The sequence below is a fragment of the Bos grunniens genome, chromosome 1 (assembly GCF_055505025.1).
Source record: "Bos grunniens cultivar Pamir isolate PY7600 chromosome 1, Bosgru_T2T1.0, whole genome shotgun sequence".
NCBI lineage: Eukaryota > Metazoa > Chordata > Mammalia > Artiodactyla > Bovidae > Bos > Bos grunniens.
This window is the reverse complement of record NC_141165.1, coordinates 93,508,697-93,533,411: the sequence shown is the minus strand read 5'-3', so window position 1 is coordinate 93,533,411 and position 24,715 is coordinate 93,508,697. Positions and strand designations below refer to the sequence as shown.

The 24,715-nt window shown below is 42.1% G+C and overlaps 1 protein-coding gene across 14 annotated transcripts in view; it reads right to left on the bottom strand.

The window, feature by feature from the left end:
- IGSF11 (immunoglobulin superfamily member 11) overlaps positions 1-24,715 on the bottom strand; it is a 260,051-nt gene that overhangs the window by 65,858 nt on the left and 169,478 nt on the right. Inside the window, exons 2-3 of one of the 14 annotated variants that reach the window (XM_086404711.1) lie at positions 23,675-23,748; positions 23,072-23,266 (exon numbers count right to left, since the gene is read on the bottom strand). The exons of the other annotated variants lie outside the window; for them this stretch is intronic. The gene's annotated coding sequence lies outside the window, so the exon portion shown is untranslated. The remainder of the gene's footprint in view (positions 1-23,071; positions 23,267-23,674; positions 23,749-24,715) is intronic. 14 annotated transcript variants of the gene reach the window in all.

Sequence of the window (24,715 nt, the reverse complement as noted above, 5' to 3'; positions counted from 1 at the left end):
ATAAAAGAGGAAAAAACGAAATACTATACACAGGGGCTCACAAGATCTTTCCAGTGAGGGGGAGAAGAGGGCCTTGATCTGCGTATTGAAGTATTGGTGGCTCTCTTCCTTTGACTGGTTCTTGCTGAGATGTGGCTGGTCCTGGACTAGTCTGGAAAGAGCTGCTGACACTTACTATGGAGCCTGTGGTCCGAACAGCTGGCTATGGTGATGAAGCCCTGCAGAGAGACCTCGAGACTCCAGCACTAGGTGTCCGCAGGCCCCCAGCCTCCCTCACTCATACACCATATCCATTTCTCAAAACTCACAGCACTGTATGCTAGAAAAAGGGTTAATTTTACTGTATGTAAGTCACTGTCAAAAAAAAAAAAGCTATTTTATTAAGTGGTAAAGGGAAATTTGCCAAAAATGTTCATGTTAGGAAAAAGAAAATCTCAATTAATGAATTAACCATATAATGGAAAAGTTTAAAAAAGAATAACAAAATAAACTCCAAGGAAAAAAAAAAAACAGAAGGAATTTTTGAATGTGATTCTAAGGCTTCTGGCTTGAGGTGAACATGTGAAGGCAGGATCCAGCGGAAGAGTAAGGACACAGAAATGAGCCGAGGGCTTCCCTGGCAGCTCAGCTGGTAAAGAATCCAACTGCAACGCAGGAGACCTGGGTTTGATCCCTGGGTTGGGAAGATCCCTAAGAGGAGGGCATGACAACCACTCCAGTATTCTTGCCTAGAGATCCCCCTGGACAGAGGAGCCTGGCGGGCTACATCCATGGGGTCGAAAAGGGTCGGACACAACTGAGCAGCTGAGCACAGCACAGCACAAGAGTGGGCTCTACAACACCGCGGTGCACTGTTTACAGCCAACTTAAAAACAATACAAGAATAAAGCAGACAAAAGTCAGCTTCTTTTCACCGTGAACCAGTAATTCTAAACAATATTATTATTAATAAACTACTCCCTGAGAAGATGTGCCCGTCTAAACAACCGCCATGATTATTATTAAGTTTTAGTAATATAATACGTATGGAAATACTGAATTGGCACATTTTTATTACTTAACCTTTAATAAACATTATATTCCACATAGAAGTTATTTTCTAGAAATCACGAATTATACAGGATTTACATCTATGTAATTTTACAGATGGCCTCTGACACACACTTATTTTAAAGAACTGGAGCTCTCTTCAAGTGCAGTTCCTATCTCCTACCCACGAATGTTTCCAGCTGCACGGTCCTGTGTTTGAAAAGTAGAATCCTAATAAGCATCAATTAGCACAGTGATTTTTAAGGGAAGAAATACGACTTGAATTATTTCAATTTTGTGCTTCTACTTGCAAATCACTCTCTGAAACTTGTGAATTTCACTCTTCTGGAAGCGTTTTTTCACATACTTTCCCTCTTTTTTCAATTATTATATCAATATAATCTTATTACTGTGATTCAGAAGTTTTCATTTTGTATTGTAGTATTTACTTTGTTATTGGCATAACTATATTTAATACAAATTTCAATGAGAAAAATTTATTTCCTAGCCATTATAATGTTTCATTTCATGATTACTACTGAAAATAATTTTACATAAAAAAGGAAAGGTGTCAAAAAATAATCTACTCTGGTTATCAAGTACTTTGGGTAGGCCACTGGTGGGATCATTTACTAAAACATGAAAGATAGGTAGAAGAAGGGTTTGGGGGGAAATGATTTGGGGTTCAGTTTTAGACACTGAGTTTGAACATTCTATGGGACAAGCAAATGAAAATGCTCAGGAGGTAGCTGGGAAATATAGGTCAAGGGCAAGATTTAAGAGTCACAGACAAACAAAGGGGCCATGAGGTCATAACAATAAACAAAAGGTCATTCAAGAAAAGACAAAAATAAGAGCCAGAACTTCATAGCACACCATGTTTCAGGGGCAGGCAGAGAAAGGGGAACTGGAGAAAGAGAGTAATGATGAACGAAGAAGGGTAAGGCAACTACCAGGAGAAGGTAAAAACAAGGGGGCAGGGGAGTCAGGGGGAGAGTAACACAGGCACACACACACACACAAACACAAAATCGATTTGTACTTTAAAGTCAATATATTATGAAACCTGCAAGTCAACCACACTAGATTTGGCAACCAGGTCTTTGGTGGTCTTTACAAAAGCAGCCCACAAAGGTAGAAGATCTGGCCACTTTGCCAAATCATAAAACTGCAGAATGAGAAGCCCACATTCCTAACCTAGGTGAGCTAGAGAGGGACTCATTGGGCTCCAGTGACCTACAGAGACAAGGTCCCTGAGCCACACGCACCAGGATTATCTGAGACGCATGCTGATTCAAGGACTGAACTTCAGAATCAGAACCTGAGGTGGGAAAAACTCAAACCTAGGTATCTCTAATAAGCTTCCCAGGGAATCCATACATGCTAAAACTTGAAGATCGCCGGACTACATGCTCGTCTCGGCCCATTCTACCACTGACATTCTGTAGTTTGGTGGTTTGTCTCTCTGAAAATAGGATGCTACAACAATGATCACTAGCATTCATCCAGAAGTCAAAAACTTCATAATAAACATACAATAATCAAAGTACTTGGGACAGAAATAACACTTCTCCTCTTCATTTACATCAGCTGTTTTGATTATGTGGCACCATCATTCTAAAGAGGGTTGAGGAAGTACACTAGCCGTGGGGGAGAATTGTGTTCCTGAGTAGACAGGGGACCATGGAGATGGGCGATGAGGGCCCGATGAACCATGTGAACAAGAATGAAAGACAAAGCTCTGTTTGATGGTGCTGAGGTGCTATAAAGAAGTCATGCAACCTAAAAGCACGAGATTACTATTATTAGATACATTAAAGATATTCAGTGTTATTACTTTTCTTCTGGTTTTGGGGGAAAAAAACTATATTTCTATTTATTTATATAGAGAAAGAGAGTCAATGTTTTTATTTATATATAGAAACAAAGAATCAATGTCTTTTCCCTTAGGGAGGGAGTAATTTTAATTACTATTCCCTAATTGGTATTGATTTGAATTGACTAATGACAGTCTTACGATGGGCATCATTGCCAGGTTTCCTGGGTCAGGAGCACAGTGAGCTCCACTATGCACAGAAACCTTTTGTTTTCAGTGGTCCCTGGCTAGGCAACATTTTTTAGGTCTCAGAATATTAGAGCCAGAAAGATCCTTGGGAGGCTCTTTAGTTCAGACTTCACAGTTTTCTAAAATCACTCAAACACTCCACCAGCTCCCCCACCCCCAGCCCTTCCAAAGCCTAAAGGATGCACTCACTTCTCTTGAGTTCTTCCAGTCACTCCCTCTTGACTCATCTGTGGCATTCTGTATATTGGAAAGATGGTCTTGGGTATCCTTACATTCTGGGTTTGCATACTTTCTTTGCAGATTTGTAAGTAAAATAGCAAATAAGTGGGAAAAAATTCAGAAAGTTGAATGAGCTATATCTATGATGGTGTATTAACTACAGCATTTCATAAAGTGTCAACATAACACAGCAGTTCATAAACAGTCAACATACACATAGATGATGAGGGTGGGTTAAAGAATGGACAGTACGAAAGAGGAAGGGAAGCGGGTCAGGGTTGTGGACTTCCTCCCAGTAAGTCATAGGCTGAGAAAAGGGTTTGAAAACACTAACTTAAGGTAAGTGTGCATGTAACAGCAAATACACAAGTTACTTGCAGAAAGAAAGGCAACGCAAGAGAGAAGGTGCAAACCAAAAGAAGAAAAGACATTTTATTTTTTTTATTTAAATTTATTTATTTTAATTGGAGGTTAATTACTTTACAATATTGTATTGGTTTTGCCATACATCAACATGAATCCGCCACGGGTGTACACGTGCTCCCCATCCTGAACCCCCCCTCCCACCTCCCTCCCCATACCATCCCTCTGGGTCATCCCAGTGCACCAGCCCCAAGCATCCTGTATCCTGCATCGAACCTGGACTGGTGATTCGTTTCTTATATGATATTATACATGTTTCAATGCCATTCTCCCAAATCTTCCCACCCTCTCCCTCTCCCACAGAGTCCAAAAGACTGTTCTATACATCTGTGTCTCTTTTGCTATCTCGCATACAGGGTTATTGCTACCATCTTTCTAAATTCCATATATATACGTTAGTATACTGTATTGGTGTTTTTCTTTCTGGCTTACTTCACTCTGTATAATAGGCTCCAGTTTCATCCACCTCATTAGAACTGATTCAAATGTATTCTTTTTAATGGCTGAGTAATACTCTATTGTGTATAAGACATTTTATACTTTTAAGCTATTAGATTTTCTTTTTTAAGACTCTGAGCATATGGCTCTTTCACAGGTAATCCAATCTCACTTCAAATAAGATCACTCCTAAACCACCCCACACAAATAAAATTTGTCTTAGTTATGAGGGCTTATTGAAGATTACACAAACTCATTCTTGTAGGCAACTTCCACTTCCTTATCACAAAGCTCCAATTATATACAAAAGGACCTCCAGACTTAAGCTAGTACAAAAGTAGCACTGAAACAGTACATCAAAAGACTATGAAAAAGTGAAAGTGTTAGTCACTCAGTCATGTCCAACTCTTTGAGACCAGGCTCTTCTGTCCATGGAATTCTCCTGATAAGAATGCTGGAGTAGGTTGCTATTTCCTTCTCCAGGGGAATCTTCCCAATTCAGGGATCGAACCTAGGTCTCTTGCACTGCAGGTGGACTCTTTACCATCTAAGCCACCAGAGAAGCCCAATATCAAAAGAGTATGTATTTACCCAAATAAAAAGCAGTTGGATTATACTAGTAAGGGCCAAATATAGATTTAAATTTAAGACAGCCAAGTGAAAAAATATTCGCTGCTTCCTAATCTCTATATCCAGTTTATTCTTTCATAAAGTGAACACCCGCATCTTAACCCGCCTGCCCAGAGCTCCTTCCTCTCCTTTCATCTCACTTCCATGCCCAGGATATCTCTGGAATGTGGGGGGCTCTGTCTGCACAGGAGTTGGTAACACAGCACCACGTCTGGAAGAGACACTTGCTCCCATTGCCTTCTGTAATTCTACCTTACAGATAAGCTGGGGAAGGGAAAGGAGAGAGGGGAAAAAAAGACACATGTTCTAAAGCTAACTGAGTACTGAAAGAAGGGTTCTAACACAAACATATTGTTATATTCTCAGTGAAGTAACCCAAGTTCTAAAGGTTACTAAACATATGGGGAAGCCAAGAAAACTGAGTTTCAAGAATTAATGCCAGATATATACATATAGATAGATATAGATAGAGACAGATACATAGTGACTGCAGCCATGAAATTAAGACGTCTGGCTCCTTGGAAGGAAAGCTATGACAAACCTAGACAGTGTATTATAAAGCACAGAGATTACTTTGCTGACAAATATCTGTATAGTCAAAAGCTATGGTTTTTCCAGTAGTCATGTATGGATGTGACAGCTGGACCATAAAGAAGGCTGAGCACCGAAGAACTGGTGCTTTCAAATTGTGGTGCCAGGGAAGACTTGAGAGTCCCTTGGACTGCAAGGAGATCAAAACAGTCAAACCTAAAAGAAATCAACCCTAAATTTTCATTGGAAGGACTGATACTGAAGCTGAAGCTCCAATACTCTGGCCACCTGACGCAAAAAGCCATCTCACTGGAAAAGACCCTGATGCTGGGAAAGACTGAAGGCAAAAGGAAAAGGGAGCAACAGAGGATAAGATGGTTAGACAGCATCACCAACTCAAAGGACATGAGTTGGAGCAAACTCTGGGAGACAGTGAAGGACGGGGAGCCTGGCGTGCCACAATCCATGGAGCTGCAAAGAGTAGGACACAATTCAGCAATAGAAATATACATATATATCAAGTAAATGTCTAGGTATTCCACTCATTAAAGTAAAAGGTTTATAAACGCTACTGATCTAAGTATGACCTGTGTTAAATCTCTCCTCTAGGCTTGCTTTACATTGTCTATTAAGAGACAGACATGACTGTATAAGAATCTACTGTTCTGGCAGACTGATGATTCAAAACAAACTATTTCACTTCCACAGCTATTTGTCAATCCTGAACCTAAGAATCGTCTTTTAAAAGTTAAACATAAGCATTTCTAAATGAAGCTGCATTCCAGCACCTGCCACTCAGCCCCTCAGTCGCCTTGTCAAATGCCCAGCCCTCAGAGGGTCCTCCAACACACACAGCCATTTCCCACCTTCAAGGCAACAACCCCTTCTTCCACCCTTTACTCTGATTCCTATTAGCTTTGCAAGTGTCAACTGAGACATCATTTCCTTAAAGAGCCCTTCTCAGAAAGGCCCCCTTTCCTGTACATTCTTTCCCATAGTACCAAGTGCTTTTCCTTAACACTATCTATTGAAACACGTTAAATAAGTGCATAAGCAAGCAAGTGAATAAATGTAGTTGTACTCCTTTCCTTTGTAGAGGATTTTCTATTTATTTTATTTAGTTCTTTTTTAACTAGTCACTGGCAAGCAGTTATCATTTAAAGGGGAAGGATTCTTCCCAAAGTTAATGCATCTTCTTCCTTACTCTCACAAAAAGGGACAATTTCTCATAACCCTACTGTGAGAGGCTATTACCAATGTCATTACTGGGCAGGAAACTGTGTATGTGTGTGTGTGTGTACGCGTGCACGCACATATGTATTTGTGCACACACACACACACACACACACACATCACATCATTTTTTTGTTTGCTGTCCAGTTGCTAAGTCATGTCCGACTCTTTTGCAACCCTATGGACTATAATACCCAGACTGATCTGTCCTTCAGTATCTCCTGCAGTTTGGTCAAATTCATGTTCACTGAGTTGGTGATGCTATTGTTTTTTTAAAACTGCCTAAGTAAAAAAAAAACTCAGATAAGACTCCATTAAAAGCAGAGAATTAAAAAACTCAAATTGTAAGGGGTCATTTGAAATTTTAAAAAATATTAGATGTACTACCTACTTTTACATGTGAAAAAGGATACATGTTTTATCAGATCAGATCAGATCAGTCGCTCAGTTGTGTCCGACTCTTTGCGACCCCATGAATTGCAGCACGCCAGGCCTCCCTATCCATCACCAACTCCCGGAGTTCACTCAGATTCACGTCTATCGAGTCAGTGATGCCATCCAGCCATCTCATCCTCTGTCGTCCCCTTCTCCTCCTGCCCCCAACCCCTTCCAGCATCAGAGTCTTTTCCAATGAGTCAACTCTTCACATGAGTGGCCAAAGTACTGGAGTTTCAGCTTTAGCATCATTCCTTCCAAAGAAATCCCAGGACTGATCTCCTTCAGAATGGACTGGTTGGATCTCCCTGCAGTCCAAGGGACTCTCAAGAGTCTTCTCCAACACCACAGTTCAAAAGCATCAATTCTTCGGTGCTCAGCCTTCTTCACAGTCCAACTCTCACATCTGTACATGACCACAGGAAAAATGTTTTATAGGTCCTCCCTATTTGCACTCATCTCACACGTAGTAAAGTGATGCTCAAAATTCTCCAAGCCAGGCTTCAGCAATATGTGAACCGTGAACTTCCAGATGTTCAAGCTGGTTTTAGAAAAGGCAGAGGAACCAGAGATCAAATTGCCAACATCTGCTAGATCATTGAAAAAGCAAGAGAGTTCCAGAAAAACATTTATTTCTGCTTTATTGACTATGCCAAAGCCTTTGACTATGTGGATCACAATAAACTGTGGAAAATTCTGAAAGAGATGGGAATATCAGACCACCTGACCTGCCTCTTGAGAAGCCTATATGCAGGTCAGGAAGCAACAGTTAGTACTGGACATGGAACAACAGACTGGTTCCAAATAGGAAAAGGAGTACATCAAGGCTGTATATTGTTACCCTGCTTATTTAACATATATGCAGAGTACATTATGAGAAACACTGGGCTGGAAGAAGCACAAGCTGGAATCAAGATTGCCAGGAGAAATATCAATAACGTCAGATATGCAGATGACACCACCCTTATGGCAGAAAGTGAAGAAGAACTAAAGAGCTTCTTGATGAACGTGAAAGAGGAGCATGGAAAAGTTGGCTTAAAGCTCAACATTCAGAAAACGAAGATCATGGCATCTGGTCCCATCACTTCATGGCAAATAGATGGGGAAACAGTGGAAACAGTGGCTGACTTTATTTTGGGGGGCTCCCAAATCACTGCAGATGGTGACTGCAGCCATGAAATTAAAAGACGCTTACTCCCTGGAAGGAAAGTTATGACCAACCTAGACAGCATATTAAAAAACAGAGATATTACTCTGCCAACAAACGTCCATGTGGTCAAGGCTTGGCTTTTCCAGTAGTCATGTATGGATGAGAGTTGGACTATAAAGAAAGATGAGCGCAAAAGAATTGATGCTTTTGAACTGCAGTGTTGGAGAAGACTCTTGAGAGTCCCTTGGACTGCAAGGAGATCCAATCAGTCCATCCTAAAGGAAATCAGTCCTGGATGTTCATTGAATGACTGATGTTGAGGCTGAAACTCCAATATTCTGGGCACCTGATGCGAAGATTTGACTCATGTGAAAAGACTCTGATGCTGAGAAAGATTGAGGACGGGAGGAAAAGGGGATGACAGAGGATGAGATGGTTGGATGGCATCACCGACTCGATGCACATGAGTTTGAGTGAACTCTGAGAGTTGGTGATGGACAGCAAGGCCTAGCGTGCAGTCAGGCACAACTGAGCGACTGAACTGAACTGAAAGAGGGACAGCTGACCAACTTCTGCAAAACGGGTTTCGTGTTCTCCTGTGGACCTGGGGAAAACAGATGCACAGCCAGTGAGCGTGAGAGGAGGAATGGGATCATGTCCATGCATGCCTGACGCCTCTCAGCTTTCAGCTCCTTCCTTCCTTTCCCAGGTCTTGCCTGTCCTGGGCCTCCAGTGAATTATTACAGCCAGAGAGGTAATACGGGAAAGGAAGAGCCAACCTCTCCAAAACCTAATGGAAGATGATCCTCCAACACAGAGGCTCTAAACATTGAATAAAAAAGGAATACAGATCAGGGCAGGAAAGCAGTGGAGCTTCTTTCAAACAAATAAAACACAGACTGAAATCCATGATAAAATTATTCTTTTGAGGTTGTATCTACAAGGGATGCTAATTAATGTCAGGTAATTTTTCATAGTGCTAAGTTGCTTTAGTCATATCCGACTCTTTGCGACCCCCTGGACTGCAGCCTGCCAGGCTCCTCTGTCCATGAGATTCTCCAGGCAAGAATACTAGAGTGGTTGCCATTTCCTTCTCCAGGGGATCTTCCCAACCCAAGGATCAAACCCCTGTCTCTTTTGTCTCCTGCATTAGCATGTGGGTTCTTTACCACTAAAGCCACCTGGGAAGCCCTAATTTTTCATAATTAAAAAAAATTAACAAAACACTTCAGTAACTCGGAGCAAGTAATAACTAAAGAGGTTAAACCTATAGGTGCCCATATTCCAAAAGTCTTTGTACCAAAGTTTACCACTGCATTAAAACACTCAGAGTACTTATTCAGCTACCTATTTTTAGGTGACACTTGAAAAAAGAACACCATCGAGCTTTCTAAAAATACAGCAGATCAGTTTTGTTTTATTTGTCAGAGACATGCACAGTGCATCCACCCACTGCTGCTGCTTTAACTGCGAGAGTGATAGAGATGTAGAAATACACAGAGTAAAACAGATAAAATTCGTCTCACGTACACAATGTGTATGATGCAGAAGCAATGGCTTCTACCCTGCTAATTAATGAGTAATTTTCCATCAACTACTCAATGCCCATCATGTGCACAGAATATTATATTCAAGAGAATGCAAGGAAAATATAGGGGCGTACAACCCATATTCCCAAGATGCATATCTTTTAGTTGGATAAATAAAAACTAATGACTGTAGAACAAAAATCAAGACACAAGTAGCACTATGTAACTAAGTGGTAGGCAGTACTGTAATTTTTTTTTAAACCAAGACTGTTGTGACTTTGAAATTAAAAAAAATCTGGGTTGAACCTTGAAAATGGATAGGATTTAGACTGGCGTAAGACAGGAGAGGCACTATCCTTGACTGAATATAAAGAGGAAAAATATAAGCAAATAAAGAGCAGCTGGGTGGGAAGCTAAGAAGTTCTCTGGCAGATATGAGACTAATGAAGAGACAGGCCTGCAAAAATGAGAGGTTCAATTTGGAAAACAGTGGGAAATGATAGGGTGGAAACGGACTACGAAGAACCTGGAAATCCAAGCCACGTATTGCAAACAGCCAGGCAGACTCTGTGGAAAGAGCAAGATTAGGAAGGTGGCACTGGAAAAGAGCTAGAGTAACAGGTACACATACTGCCAAGCAGCACTTCAAGCATGCAAGACATTGGAGTCCATTTCTGTACGACTGAACTGAATGTCTGTCTGGGGGCCACCATTCCACTGAATGGTCAAACTAAATGGGTAATTGCAATTGATTTCTGGTTTCTTCTTTCTCAGAGGCTGCAGCTAAATTCTGAAAGTATTACAAACCACTATATTTGGGGGATCTGGAGACAGGATGGGTGAAGAGCATCACTTGCCTTGATCCCTGCAAATACCTGAGGCTCTTCCACCAAGAGGTCTACCCAGATCGTGCCCTCATCGTCCTCATCCCTCCCACAAGCCTTCTGCAAGTCTGGCTCTCTCCTGGCCACATTCATACCCCTCCCTGCACACAGGCGTCTCCCTGTTGCCTCCTAAGTTATCCCGGCCATGGACACTAGCAGGGCTGTCTCAGGTCCACCTCCCATGCTGGGCACAGGGGAGCTCTGCGCCACCACGCCAAGCTCTACTTTTCTGAGGACTGGAAGAGCAGATCTGGCATCTTCCTCACCAATTCCCTTTATGCCTCAAGCTTGACTTCTAAAACTGAAAAGTAAAGAACTTGACTCTTTTATTGTAGGGACTAGCTGTGTTTAACCTTTTCATTAAAAACAATAAGACAGATCGCCAAATGAAAAGAGGGCAAGCATAAGAGAAATAGCAGGGAGGAGGCAGGCACTGGCCAATACTGCAAACATCATCACGTCAAACCAAGTGGGAGGGAGAGAGGACCTATACCAGGGGACCTTTGGAAATGCAGAGTACATAAGTAAGGTGAGAGACATCAACAGGAAAACCTGACGGGAATGTTTGACAGAAATAGAGGATACTGAGTAAGAAAGAAAACGAAATCAACCCATGGTTTTTCTAGCCTTTGAGATTAGGAAAATAATGGCATTATCAAAACAGATGCCAGTTTAGAGTGAAAGGGTTCTGACGCTGAATCACATTCACATAGGTTTTTCTGGTTCAAGGTGACAATTTAAATGCCAGCAGAAAGGGATTTGAGACTTAAAATCTAGGACTAGAATACTATATTATCAGTAGTATTAGTACCATTAAGTGGTTTCTCAGCAATACATTCATTACTATGGTTTTCAACTACTATCAGATCTCAAATAGATAAACAAGTTTTATGAAAGAGCACAACTGATCTTTTAAAAATGTTTTTAAAATCTTTGAACCCTAAAATCCACCTTTCCATCTCACTTCTCTATTAAACAGTCTCTTCTTTTGCAGGTATAGGTACATAGGTTATTTATTTGTGGGGGTGGGGGAAAATGTACCAAGAATAATGCTGTGCTGTCCACATGCACACTCACACAGCTGGGCAGCTGAAGCAGAACAGGCTGACACAAAAGAGCCTAGCCCAGCTCTGCACACCCCACCAAAGCCTGGAGGGACATCTTGGCGAGCCTTGGCACTGAAAGATGTACTGACTGCTACCTCTCTAAATAAACCTCTGCCCAGAGGACAACCTGAAGAAACAGAAGCAGAGTCAATTACAGTGTTAGAGAGCAAAAAGCACTGAATAACTGAAGTACATAACAGGCACACTTGGCATGGATACAGCCAGGGCCGAAGAGCAGAGAGCGACTTGCACGTTGTAAATTCCTAGGTCAGCTCTAGTCAGATTAGCCAACTTTGGGGAGTGAAAATCCGGTAACAGAAAATAAATACCTAAGGGAAAAGGTTTAATGTGTGCATATGAAAAACAGCACATCAAAAACTGAGGATTATGCCAGGCCATGTGGTTTGATCTTGACTCTGAAATACAGTTCCTCATTTTAGTAACACTGAATATCCTAAAGAGAAGTGACAGGAAGAAAAGGGGAGAATAGGAGATTGAAAGTAGAGTCAGTTGATAAAGGAAACACATGTTTTCCCCACTCACCGTTTTAAGCCCTTCTTTGCACCTGAGTATTTCAGTGTGTAAATAAAGAATGAAGAATGGTATTTTCAGGAAGACGTATTCCCCAACTCATATTTCAATCTATTCAATAAAAAAAGCATTTAATCAAAAATACCTAAAACTCAAATTATTATTGCTGTATATTGAAGACAAATATTAGAACAAGAAGAATTTCTACCTTGAAGGAGCAAGTCCATGAGAACAGAAAGGGAGAATTCAGTGTTTTCTCTGCTTTGGAGCCTCTTCTCACTAAATTTTGATCCACAGACTTGAGTTGGGAGGGGTGGTGGTTATTCCTGTCCTTTCCAGTCCCAAATGGACAGGACTAAACAATCAATTATTCCTGTAGGGTCCAGAAACCAGGATGTGAATGCCCAACTCCTCCTAGTCCTAAAAATCCATGAAAAGGTACAATCTCTTCAAATTACATATTTTTTTAAATGTAAGGTTTAAATGTATTCAAATAGGAAATATTAATCTATATTCAGGCTCATTATTTCCTTGCCATTCTCTCCTTTCTCTGTTGCTCAGTGCACACATCAGCTCCTAACATAGCATATCCTTATTTTTTTTTTTACTGTTTATTGTCTGACTCTCTTTGCCAAAATGCAGGTTCTGTGAGGACAAGGATCTTCACATTTTTCATATCAGAGAATACTTGCTTAATAAACAGCTGTTGAATGGATGCATTTGCACAGATGTGCAATTCCTGCAGCATGCTAAATAACTTCAGTTGAGTCCAACTCTTTGCGACCTTATGGACTATAACCCACCAGGCTCCTCTATCCATGGAATTCTCCAAGCAAGAATACTAGAGTGGGTTGCTATGTCCTCTTCCAAGGGATCTTCCTGACCCAGGGATCAAACCCACGTCTCTTACGTCTCCTGCATTGGCAGGGGGGTTCTTTACCACTATGACTCTTAATTTGCCATTCTGAAGCAATAAAATCTATGTGCTGGAAACATAAAGTATGGTTATAGCACTGAATAGCTGTATCCTGGTCACTCTGGGCAGATGGCATGACTATAAAAGCTATAGCCTAATGCTTTGGAGGTATAATTCAAGGATAAACGAAACAGTTTCAGAAATGCAGATCAGGGTCTCACTGGCATAACTAAAATACAGAGTTCAGTAACTCTGGAGAACTAAAATATGGACACCTTTATTACAGAGTTAACATCTTTTTAAAGTAGAGCTGGGATAAGGCGTAGATTACACTGTAAATGAAGAACAGGTTGGAGTCAGTTACCTCCAGGTGATACTAGGATCCAGATAAAGATTCAAGATACCGAGAAAGACAACCCTGCTCTCCCTGGCTGCTTCGACCTGGAACGTGGTGCCAATCCCCTCTGGGGTGGGTGTGGGGGTGTGTGTGTGTGTGTGTGTGTTTTCTTTCTGCTCCTACTGCTCACTCCCAGTCTCTCACTCCCAGTGTGTGTGTGTGTGTGTGTGTGTGTGTGTGTGTGTGTGTGTGTGTGTGTGTGTGTGTGTGTGTGTGTGTGTGTGTGTGTGTGTGTGTGTGTGTGTGTGTGTGTGTGTGTGTGTGTGTGTGTGTGTGTGTGTGTGTGTGTGTGTGTGTGTGTGTGTGTGTGTGTGTGTGTGTGTGTGTGTGTGTCTTAGTGCCTCCTTTTCTTTCTGCTCCTACTGCTCACTCCCAGTCTCTCACTCCCAGTGTGTGTGTGTGTGTGTGTGTGTGTGTGTGTGTGTGTCTTAGTGCCTCCTTTTCTTTCTGCTCCTACTGCTCACTCCCAGTCTCTCACTCCCAGTGTGTGTGTGTGTGTGTGTCTTAGTGCCTCCTTTTCTTTCTGCTCCTACTGCTCACTCCCAGTCTCTCACTCCCAGTGTGTGTGTGTGTGTGTGTTTGTGTGTGTGTGTGTGTGTCTTAGTGCCTCCTTTTCTTTCTGCTCCTACTGCTCACTCCCAGTCTCTCACTCCCAGTGTGTGTGTGTGTGTGTGTGTCTTAGTGCCTCCTTTTCTTTCTGCTCCTACTGCTCACTCCCAATCTCTCACTCCCAGTGTGTGTGTGTGTGTGTGTGTGTGTGTGTGTGTGTGTGTGTCTTAATGCCTCCTTTTCTTTCTGCTCCTACTGCTCACTCCCAGTCTCTCACTCCCAGTGTTTTGCCCCTCTGCTGCTCTCTCACCCCAGCATATGCCCCACCCAGCAGGAGCAGAACTTGTCATATGTGCAGAGCCAGCAGGCCTCCCCTGCCCACCAGCATGTGCCAAGCTCAGCAGTGGCCTGGCACTCATAAATAAGCTCTGATCTGAATAGAGCGGAGCACGGACAGCCCCTAGAATTAACTGTTCCATGCATGCAGCCCCGGGCACCCACCCAGAAGCTAAACACACTCAGAGCATCCAGGATAAGTCCCCTTAAAACTAGAGAAAATGGTCATCTCTGTCAACTGCCTGAGCACAGTGGAATTCAGTGCCACCAGGGCTCTGTCAGAAGGTTAAACGAATAAACGAAATAAAGACTCAATTCATTTCTTTCAGCTGACTCGTCTGTCTGAGTCCCCAGAGAACTGGTGCCACAACCACTTGAAATTCAGAACAAGAAGGGCCATCTCGATCTCTAAAGTTCTTCCACTTCCTTTAAAGGTGCATGGTTCAATCACCACCAATTTTTCAGCCTCCATTACATTATGAACAACTATTCTGAGCACTGTACAGACTATTAAATAAAAACATAAAGGACAATAGTGGTAGATAATACTGAGGATATTTGAGTACTGAGGTGGACCATGGATTAGGACTTGGAGAAACAAGGAGGGTTTCAGAAAAGAAAAACAACTCGCGCAGAGAATCAGCAGCAGACATGAACATGAACCATTCTTAAGACAAGGAAGATACCAAACTAGCTTCAAATAGTAGGGTTCATGCAGAAGAGCTATGGATGATAACGTGGGTCAGTCTCCTTTCAGGAGACATGAACGCTAGGATTCATATACCCTGAATGACAGGATAAGAAGTGTGGCATTTTGGACAATGCAGAAAGCATGTGAATAAAAAGAGAGATGGAAATGATGTTTCATAAAAATGTATTTGGTGGCCACAGGTAGACTGAGTGGTAGTAGATAATGGTTTAACAAAGATCAGTTGGAAAATAACACAGCAGTTCAGTTGTCGGTAATGAGAATCACCACTAATGTATTAGTAACTGCAGTGAAGACGAAAGAGCGAGGAGGGAAACAGAGCAGCAGGGAAGAACTCTCAGTCCCTCCCAGGTCATGGAAAAGCACACTAATTCTAACTGTGTATGTTGAGGGGCATGCAATCTTATTCGAGGGGGTCCCACAATTCTCTAGCACATCCTTGTTACAGCACCTAATCCGAGTGCTCTTATTCAACACACAAACCACATTCATGTGAATGGTTCCCCCAAAGAGACTTCAGCACATCTCTAATCAATGTGTCTCCTTTCAACTCTCCTCCTGTTCTCCATTCCATTCTTCGAACAAGCAGTTCAGTGTCGAATTTTGGGGGAGAGGCTTCTACCACAATCAGCACTCCACAGAGCTCATCTCCTCTCTGCTGCTGCTGCTGCTGCTAAGTCACTTCAGGCATGTCCGACTCTGTTCGACCCCATAGACCGCAGCCCACCAGGCTCCCCCGTCCCTGGGATTCTCCAGGCAAGAACACTGGAGTGGGTTGCCATTTCCTTCTCCAAGGCATGAAAGTGAAAAGTGAAAGTGAAGTCGCTCAGTCGTGTCCGACTCCCAGCGACCCCATGGACTGCAGCCTACCAGGCTCCTCCATCCGTGGGATTTTCCAGGCAAGAGTACTGGAGTGGGGTGCCATTGCCTTCTCCCATCTCCTCTCTGCTCTTCTACAATCTTTCTTCTCTATTATCTTCTGAGTTAATCTCATTAAAAACCATATTTATCAAGATACCTCATCACCACAGTGATAAGAAAGCAACACTGCAGAGAAGAGAAAAAATTGCCCTTCTTTGAGTAAACATTTCTCAGTTTCCATCAGTTTACGAAAAAGATTAGACCATTAATCTCCAGTCTCTCAAAATAAGCCTACAAATAGATCAACCCTCTTTCCAAGACCAATATATAGTGCAAGCCTCATCCTAATTGCTCTAATTACAGAAGAACATAATGAGATACAGCAGCAGATGGCTACAGATTAAATTTGACAGAGAAGAAATTCTCCTCTCTTATCTTTTTATTGAAGAAACTTTGCCCGGGAAAAGAAAAATTATTTTGTTCACAAAGCCAAATATATATTTTTAAAGTGCCATTCTATTTTTCTATTTTTATCAGTAGTACCTTTCCTTAAAAAAAAAAAATTTTTACTCATTTCATGTAGCTTTCATTATTATATTTAGCAGATAAATTTGTACCTCTTACTGAACAAAAGATGTGCTCATAGAAAGTTTGTCCAAAGTTTATATAATAAATCATATATTTCCACAAACTTGTTCTAAAATTTCTAAGATATGTTCTATCAAATATAAAATCAGGGACTGGGGTTATTTGAGGGTAACAACAAGAAGTCTTCATCTAAAGCACTCTTAGCCCAGCTTTCAAAAGGAAGTAGAATGTCACACTTCCAACTACCATGTTAATACCCTTCAAACTCAGTGTCCAAAAGTGAAGTCACTACCTTCTCCTTATAAATAAATTTATTTCCCCAACTTTTTTCTCTGACTAATGGTAACAACAAGCTCTAACTTGGGCACTATCTTTTCAAACTCCTCTCACACTGATGTCAGTACTATCAAATGGTATCTGATGATGTGCTTAAGTCGCTCAGTCATATCTGACTCTTTGCAACCCCATGGATTGTAGCCCTGCAGGCTCTTTTGTCCATAGGGATTCTCCAAGCAAGAATACTGGAGTGGGTTTCCATATCCTCCACCAGAGATCTTCCCAACCCAGGGATCGAATCCAGGCCCCCCACATTGCAGGTGGATTCTTTACCATCTAAGCCACCAGGGAAGCCCATGACTACTGGAGTGGGTAGCCTATCCCTTCTCCAGGGGGTTTTCCCAGCCCAGGAATCAAACAGGGTCTTCTGCATGCAGGCAGATTCTTTACGAGCTGAGCTAACTCACTGACTAATAAAATTATCAATTACCATTCCAAAACACTAAGATCATGGCATCCAGTCCCATCACTTCATGGCAAATAGATGGGGAAACAGTGGAAACAGTGGCTGACTTTATTTTTCTGGGCTCCAAAAGCACTTCAGATGGTGATTACAGCCAGGAAATTAAAAGATGCTTACTCCTTGGAAGGAAAGTTATGACCAACCTAGACAGCATATTAAAAAGCAGAGACATCACTTTGCCAACAAAGGTCCGTCTAGTCAAGACTATGGTTTTTCCAGTGGTCATGTATGGATGTGAGAGTTGGACTATAAAGAAAGCTGAGCACCGAAGAATTGATGCTTTTGAACTGTGGCATTGGAGAAGACTCTTGAGAGTCCCTTGGACTGAAAGGAGATCCAACCAGTCCATCCTAAAGGAGATCAGTCCCGGGTGTTCATTGGAAGGACTGATGTTGAGGCTGAAACTCCAATACTTTTGGCCAACTCATGCGAAGAGCTGACTCATTTGAAAAGACCCTGATGCTGGGAAAGATTGAGGGCAGGAGGAGAAGGGGATGACAGAGAATGAGATGGTTGGATGGCATCACTGACTCGAGGGACCTGGGTTTGGGTAGACTCCAGGAGTTGGTGATGGACAGGGAGGTCTGGTGTGCTGCAGTTCATGGGGTTGTAAAGAGTTGGACATGACTGAGCGACTGAACTGAACTGATTTCAAAACATAACTGTTTGAGGTTTAACAAGATACAAGAACCTTTAAAACAAGTAAATTTCTATTATAGGATATGGGGCAAGAAGAAGAAGGCCAAAGAATTTCATCACCCAGACATAAACTTTCATGTAACCTCTTTGAAACAGAAAAATTAATGTCCGTCTTTTAGCCCTGTTTCCTTAGTAAAATCCCCTCCTCTCTCCTTAATGCCTTCAATGAAAAGGCCTCTTGACAGTTTCTTTCATTTAGTATTTAACTAATCAATAATCATAATAGCCATAATATTAATCTTCATAGACTACATCATGCCCTACATCATCAGGGTTAGGCAAATTAACCCTGAATTCTCAGAAGCTTTAAACAAAGTTTACTTCTTGCTCACACAATGTTCTCTGTAGATCCAAAAGTCCTCTACTAAATGGTGACTCAGGCATCCAGTCTAGTATCACCTTGTGATATCATCAACTCAACACGTGGGTCTCTACAATCCATATGGCAAAGTGCTTTGGCTCATAAATGACACCTGTCACCTCCACTTATAATCTACTATTTAGAATAAATAAGCGGGCCCAATGTAAATGCCAGGAAGGCAAGAAAAAGCAGCCTTGGCCTGGCTCTAAAAAGGAAAATAAAACAGGACCAGGTAACCATGTACCACTGTCTCTGTCACCAAGAGGCACTTATTCTATGCCTAATTAACTACCATGCATCTGAAGTCTTCATATGTATTAGTATCTTTAATATCCACAACCACTTCTAGATAGGTATTATTATCATTATGCCATTTTACAAACAAGGAAATTGAGGGCCAAAGAAGTTAGGTAGCTTACCAAAGCTTGTAAGAGGCCTAGCTGGGATTCCAATCCAGGCAATGGACTCCAGAATGCACTACGTCACACTGCTTCTCAAATATGCAAGACAGCGTGAGGCACTGTTAAGGATACTCGTCTTCAAGTATACGCAAGCCCATAAGATGAAAGAAGTATTCAGATACGTTCTATTAAGTCTTGAGAGGACAAAATAAGAGGCACTACTGAGAGAAAAAATTAAATGGAAAGAATATTTTTGAGTGCCTATTACTAAGCCAGACATCACTCTAGAGACTGTATGCATCTTTCAGCTAAGCATCAAAACACTCCCACGAGGTGGGTATTTTTATTTCAGTTACACAAATGAAAAAAACAGACTCAGAGAGATTAAGTAACTTGACTAGGACATTACATGATTTAAACCCAAATTAAACTGGTTTCTAAGGCTGTGCAATTTTCCACTGCATCTCACTGTTATTCAAAATAGATAATACATACAAATCTCAGTCTACATATCAGAAATGTGCAAGAAATGTGATAACTTCATTCTCTACATTTTTTTCAGTAACTAAACTTAACTTTGATCATGAGCCCCCATCTTGCCGAGGGTCAGAAACGTAATATTTGCAGTTCTGCTATGAAGTCTTAAAGAGAAGTCCATCTTCCTCTAGATTTCATCAACCCTTCCCAGAGGTCCTCTCAAGCACAAGGCCAGTATCTGGGCTCTCTCAACTCCTGTGAGCTTAGTTGCTCAGTCATGTCTGACTCTTTGGGACCCCATGGATTGTAGCCCTCCAGGCTTCTCTGTCCATGGGGATCCTCCAGGCTAGAATACTGGAGCAAGTTGCCATGCCCTCCTCCAGGAGGCTCTTTCTCAACCTGTCTACAAAAATCTTTTCTCCTGACTTTTCCAAATTTAGTTTTATAGTCAGACCCAGACATTGTAAATTTCTGAAATTCAACAACCAAACACTTGCCTCTTCTCTGCATCCTGCTGATGTATCTCTTCCCTCCACTGCTAATTAGAGAAAGCAAAACTGTCAGAGGGCAGCAGGGAATACCAGGGAGAGAAAGTACACTGGTTACTATATCACAATATCACTGTGTTACATAAAGAAAGCGTTTTGACAACTGAAGCTGCTGAAGATGAAATGAGCCATATGAGACAGTGAACATCCCAGTATAAGAGGTATTTAAGCAGGTGTGGTTGGTCATGGAGGTACAGCAATACAGTACAGAGCCTTAAGAGGTATATCTGGAAGGTGGGGGCAGGGGAAGCAGCAGTGATTGAACCTAGAGTACTTGTCATGTTAATGGACAGTAGGAAAGAGGGAAAGAAAAATTTAAAACAGGTAAAGCTATAATTTCTAGGAAACCAGAGCAGCATGGCTGATTTTCTATGCATATTCAAATGGAAGAGGATAGTATAGGGACAGGTTACCATCAATCTCAACACCGACAAGAAGAAAACTAAGGAAAATATGTATAGACCACAAACAAATAGAATGAAAACATCCAAGAATAAGATTTCCTAATTTTATTGAAGCAGGATGAAGAAAAGAAGAGGGAATGGCAGGAAGAAAGGTGAGGATATGGAAGATTCTCCAAAAAAGTATGAGCTGTGAGCACTTTGTCAGTGAGCACTGCCACTTAGTAAGACTTTGCTTCTGACCTAAAACTGCAGAGCCCCCAGGAGACAGAAGGCAGGGCGTGCCAAGGGAGAGGACAAGAGGCCATGGCAGCCCAGACAGTACACTTATCCCGTCTATAGACTAGAGAATACATCCTGATTGTCCTAATAATTTTCTCTCAACTTTTTTTTCTGAGAGCTAATGATAATAATAATAATAAATTGCTGATAAGGACTCCCAGAGGTATCAGAAGTTATGCGAAGCCACATTAAAATGCAGCTTGGAGTTATGCAAAGTATTACATTAAAATTTAAGACTCTTCAAAGTTCAGTCTTATTTAATTTCAAAGCAGTATTTCAAACAAAAAGGCACTATGGGGATTGAGAGAGAAAAGGGAGATAACAGGATCCTATCTCTACGAACGAGAGAACTGAGGTAGGAGGGGAGGGGTATCTACCAGACATGTTTAATGACAGCTTCATTTGTGATATATTCAATATTACAAATGCCTGTCCCTGTGTCACAGTACCTGAACAAAGGAACCATTTCACTTGCTTGTTGCATCATCATTATTGATCAAGATGAAAAGCTACATCTCTGGCTCTGACCTCCTTAAGCCCTAGACCCACATATTGAACTGTTTCCTAATTCTCCCTTCCCTTGGATCACGTTTTACAGGCAGCACCAATTCAATCTGTCCAGAACTGAACTTACCATCTTTTTCCAAAATCTGACCTTCCTCCTTTATTCTCCATTCCTATGCACCTAAAACAAGAACCTAGAAGAGTCCCCTAGGTTCCTTCTCATCCTTTAAGATGAAGGAATCACAGATCTCACCTCCTCTGTTACTCAGCTGGTGTCCTTTTCATCCCTCCCGCCACGTGCTCTCTAAGTTCAGACTCTCATCCTCTCTCCTCTGAACTCCCGCACCAGCCTCTCAGCATCTGCCCCCCACCCCTGCTCTCCACATTGTATCTCTCACCAATAGATTCTATGCTCTTGAACTGGAGCAATACTGCTAACATGCAAATGTAAAACCCTAATGGAAAAAATATAAAAAAAGAATGTCTGTGTGTGCATAATTAAGTCACTTTGTTACATAGCAGAGATTGGTACAACATTGTAAATTAACTATACTTGAAGTACAAAAAATTAAAATGCAAATTTGAGCATGACACACCCCAGAATAGGGCCTTGGGATGACGAGCCCTTTCTCCATAAGACACAAGTCAAGCTTCACAGCATGACAGAAAGGCCTTCTGTGGGCCTGCCATCAACAGCTTCCCCTCCCAGCCCTGGCCACATCATTACAATGAAATAAGCCTGAATAACTTGCTACACTCTCCATGCTACTTTGCACTTTTTTGTCTTTCTGGTATACTCCCCGTGTAGTCCCCTCTGCCTGGAACCTCCTTCCCCTTCTCAACAAGCCACAGTTCAAATATTTTATTTTATTTTTTTGGCCACGCTGCAAGGCACATGGAAGTTCCCCAACCAGGGATCAAACCGATGTCCAGGGCAGTCTTAACCACTGGACCACAGAGGAAGTCTGGGACTGACATAAACACACTACTCTCTATAAAATAGATAACTAATAAGAACCTGCTGTATACAGAGGACTCTACTCAATATTCTGCAATGGCCTATATGGGAAAAGAATTTTTTAAAAAAGAGTGGATATGTGTAAAACTGATTCACTTTGCTGCACACCTGAAGCTGACACAACACTGTAAATCAACTGTATTCCAATAAAAACTTTTAAAAGAACATTCCTTTGGGAACCCTGCCTGACCTTTTGCCACCGCCTCTGCTCTTCTCGCCGCAGAATGAGTGCCCTCCCTCCACACCCCCGCAGCACCCCCTCTGCAAACGCCTGCCTGTTTCTCTGTATTACCATTAAGACTGCGAGCAGCTCGAGGAAGCCGTCTTCTCCTCCACTCACAGTGCCCGGTGCCTAAGAAATACTCACTACATTTTTTTCATTAAATGCCTCCATTTCTACTTGATGCTATTTGTAACATCGTCTCCTAGTTTTCAGCACAAATATACATGAAGGATTTATATGTTCAATTTCACAGGAAAACAACAAGGAACCTTTATTAGATTTCCACAGGTCAGCCGGACCCCACACCAAGTACACACCTTCACGTGATGCTTAATGTTTAATACTGCCACATAAGTTGAGTAGTGACAGTATCTTGTTTTACAAAGAAGGAAACTGCAGCTCAGATAATAAATTCTCCCAAGGCAACACAGAAACTAATTGGCAAGAAAAGGCCATATAAGGATGAAAAAAGGGAAATTTTCGACTCAGGGCAATGGGATTCTTCTAAGACCACAGCTATTACTTAGAGCACTGTGTTAAGGAAACTTAAGGCTAGTGGTTCTACAAACTTGAGCTTAATTAGTGTTGTCATTCCACCATATTCCATCTATTAAATTTCTAACCTTGTGAACCATTTTGCAAACACATGGATCAGGAAAATGTGTGTAGAGGCTCAGTTTTAATCTATCACCACCATCACAATATAACCTCATGGCACCTGAACACTTCGGTGTATGAGAGATCTTACAGACAGGCACAGGGTTCGGTTCTGCAAACAGGATGTGTGACGAATACCTACCTAGAGAAGCTAATGAGCACGAGGGTTAGTCCATGAGCTCACCAAACAGGACGAGGGGTTCTCTCCTCCAGGACAGGGGTGAGGACAGGCTGCTGCACATGCCACACTGGTGCACTCTGTGGGCTCGGGACATTCTGCAGAATGCCATGGGGACTGAGGACCATGGGCTCAGTGTTCGGGTCACGGCTGCAAATCCTGCCAGGTAATGTGGTGGCAAAGAAACATGCTTAGCCTATTCACTTGAGGTAATCCAGCCCCAATAAAGACTGCATCAGCGGCTCAACAATGTTTGGAGTTCACCACCCAGAGAACTAAAAGAGCTACAATTCAGGGACACCAGGCAGAAAGCCCAACAACAGCAGCCTTGAAAAAGACGAGCAAGGAAAAATGTAGCAGCCACTCTCTGGGCATGTGACTTGAGATTCTTGGCAGGCTGTCCCGCAGGGCTGGGCAGGCTGTGGGCAGAGAACTCACATCTTTCTCTCAGCTTCCAGAGGCCAAGACAGACCAGACAGAGGACTACCAATTCAAAACCCTTCATCAAGCTAATAATCACCGAAACCCTCCAGAGGAGAATAGTCAAAGAATAACCACAGCTCTCACCTGCTGTACACAGCCATGTGACTGATCAGCATCACTCCAGCTGCGTTTCATGACGTCCACAACCTGGAACAGCTCTGCAATATATTAACTGGATATCAAATATGCAACCAATGCAAGGTTCCTTGCCTGGTAGGCGTAGTGCTAAACAAAGCTCTGTAGCAAAAACAAAGGACAGAGGGCAGCTTAACTAGTCAACCAACATTAATGGGCATGAACTGAGACACCATAGAATAGGTAACACAAAGATGAATAAAACGTCTTTGAGGAAACTACAGTGTGCTAGGGGAGGGGAAAAAGCAAAGAGAATGCCAGTATAATATGGTAAATGCTGCCACAGTACATGTATGACAGTATATGACAGCCACCAGCCAGAGCTAAAGGACAAAAATCGAAGCAGGCAAACATCAATTCCCACAGGGACCAAAGGGAAGCATTAAAGGGCAAACCCTACAAACAATCTAGTCTGGATTTTCAATCGAGGACACAAGTTATAAAGGGAGTATGACTTGCCCAGTGTCATACAATCTACTAGAAGCGAGGCCTGGGCTGGAACTCAGGTTTCCAGGGCTTTCCACCACAGTAGAAGCCTGTTTTGAAATCACAGATATGCAGCAAGCTCTCAGCTCCTGAAGCTGGGTAACTACAACTTTCAAAAAAAGGCAGATCCTGAAGACAAATGGGCTAATGAACTGTGAACCGGGTGTGAGGGCTGGAGGTCCCCAAGAATCACCCAGAAGATCTGGCATGCACACGTGATATGTCAGCAAAACCAGAAAAATCAGAAGCATTCCACTTGTAACTGGCAGCAAACATTCTCCTCAAAGCAACTATTTGCTAAAAGGTTGCTTCAGTGGTGTTACTAGCTCTCTACTCCTCCTCTACAGCACAGAGCTATTTTATCACTTGTGCTAAGAATGTGAAGATGTCCTGCGTGCACGCAGAAACAACTGAAATTAGGCAGAGTGCAACATGACTGCGTGTACTGCACACTGAGCCAGCAAGCCCCTTCCCGAGCAGAACTTCACTACGGCATCACCAAGT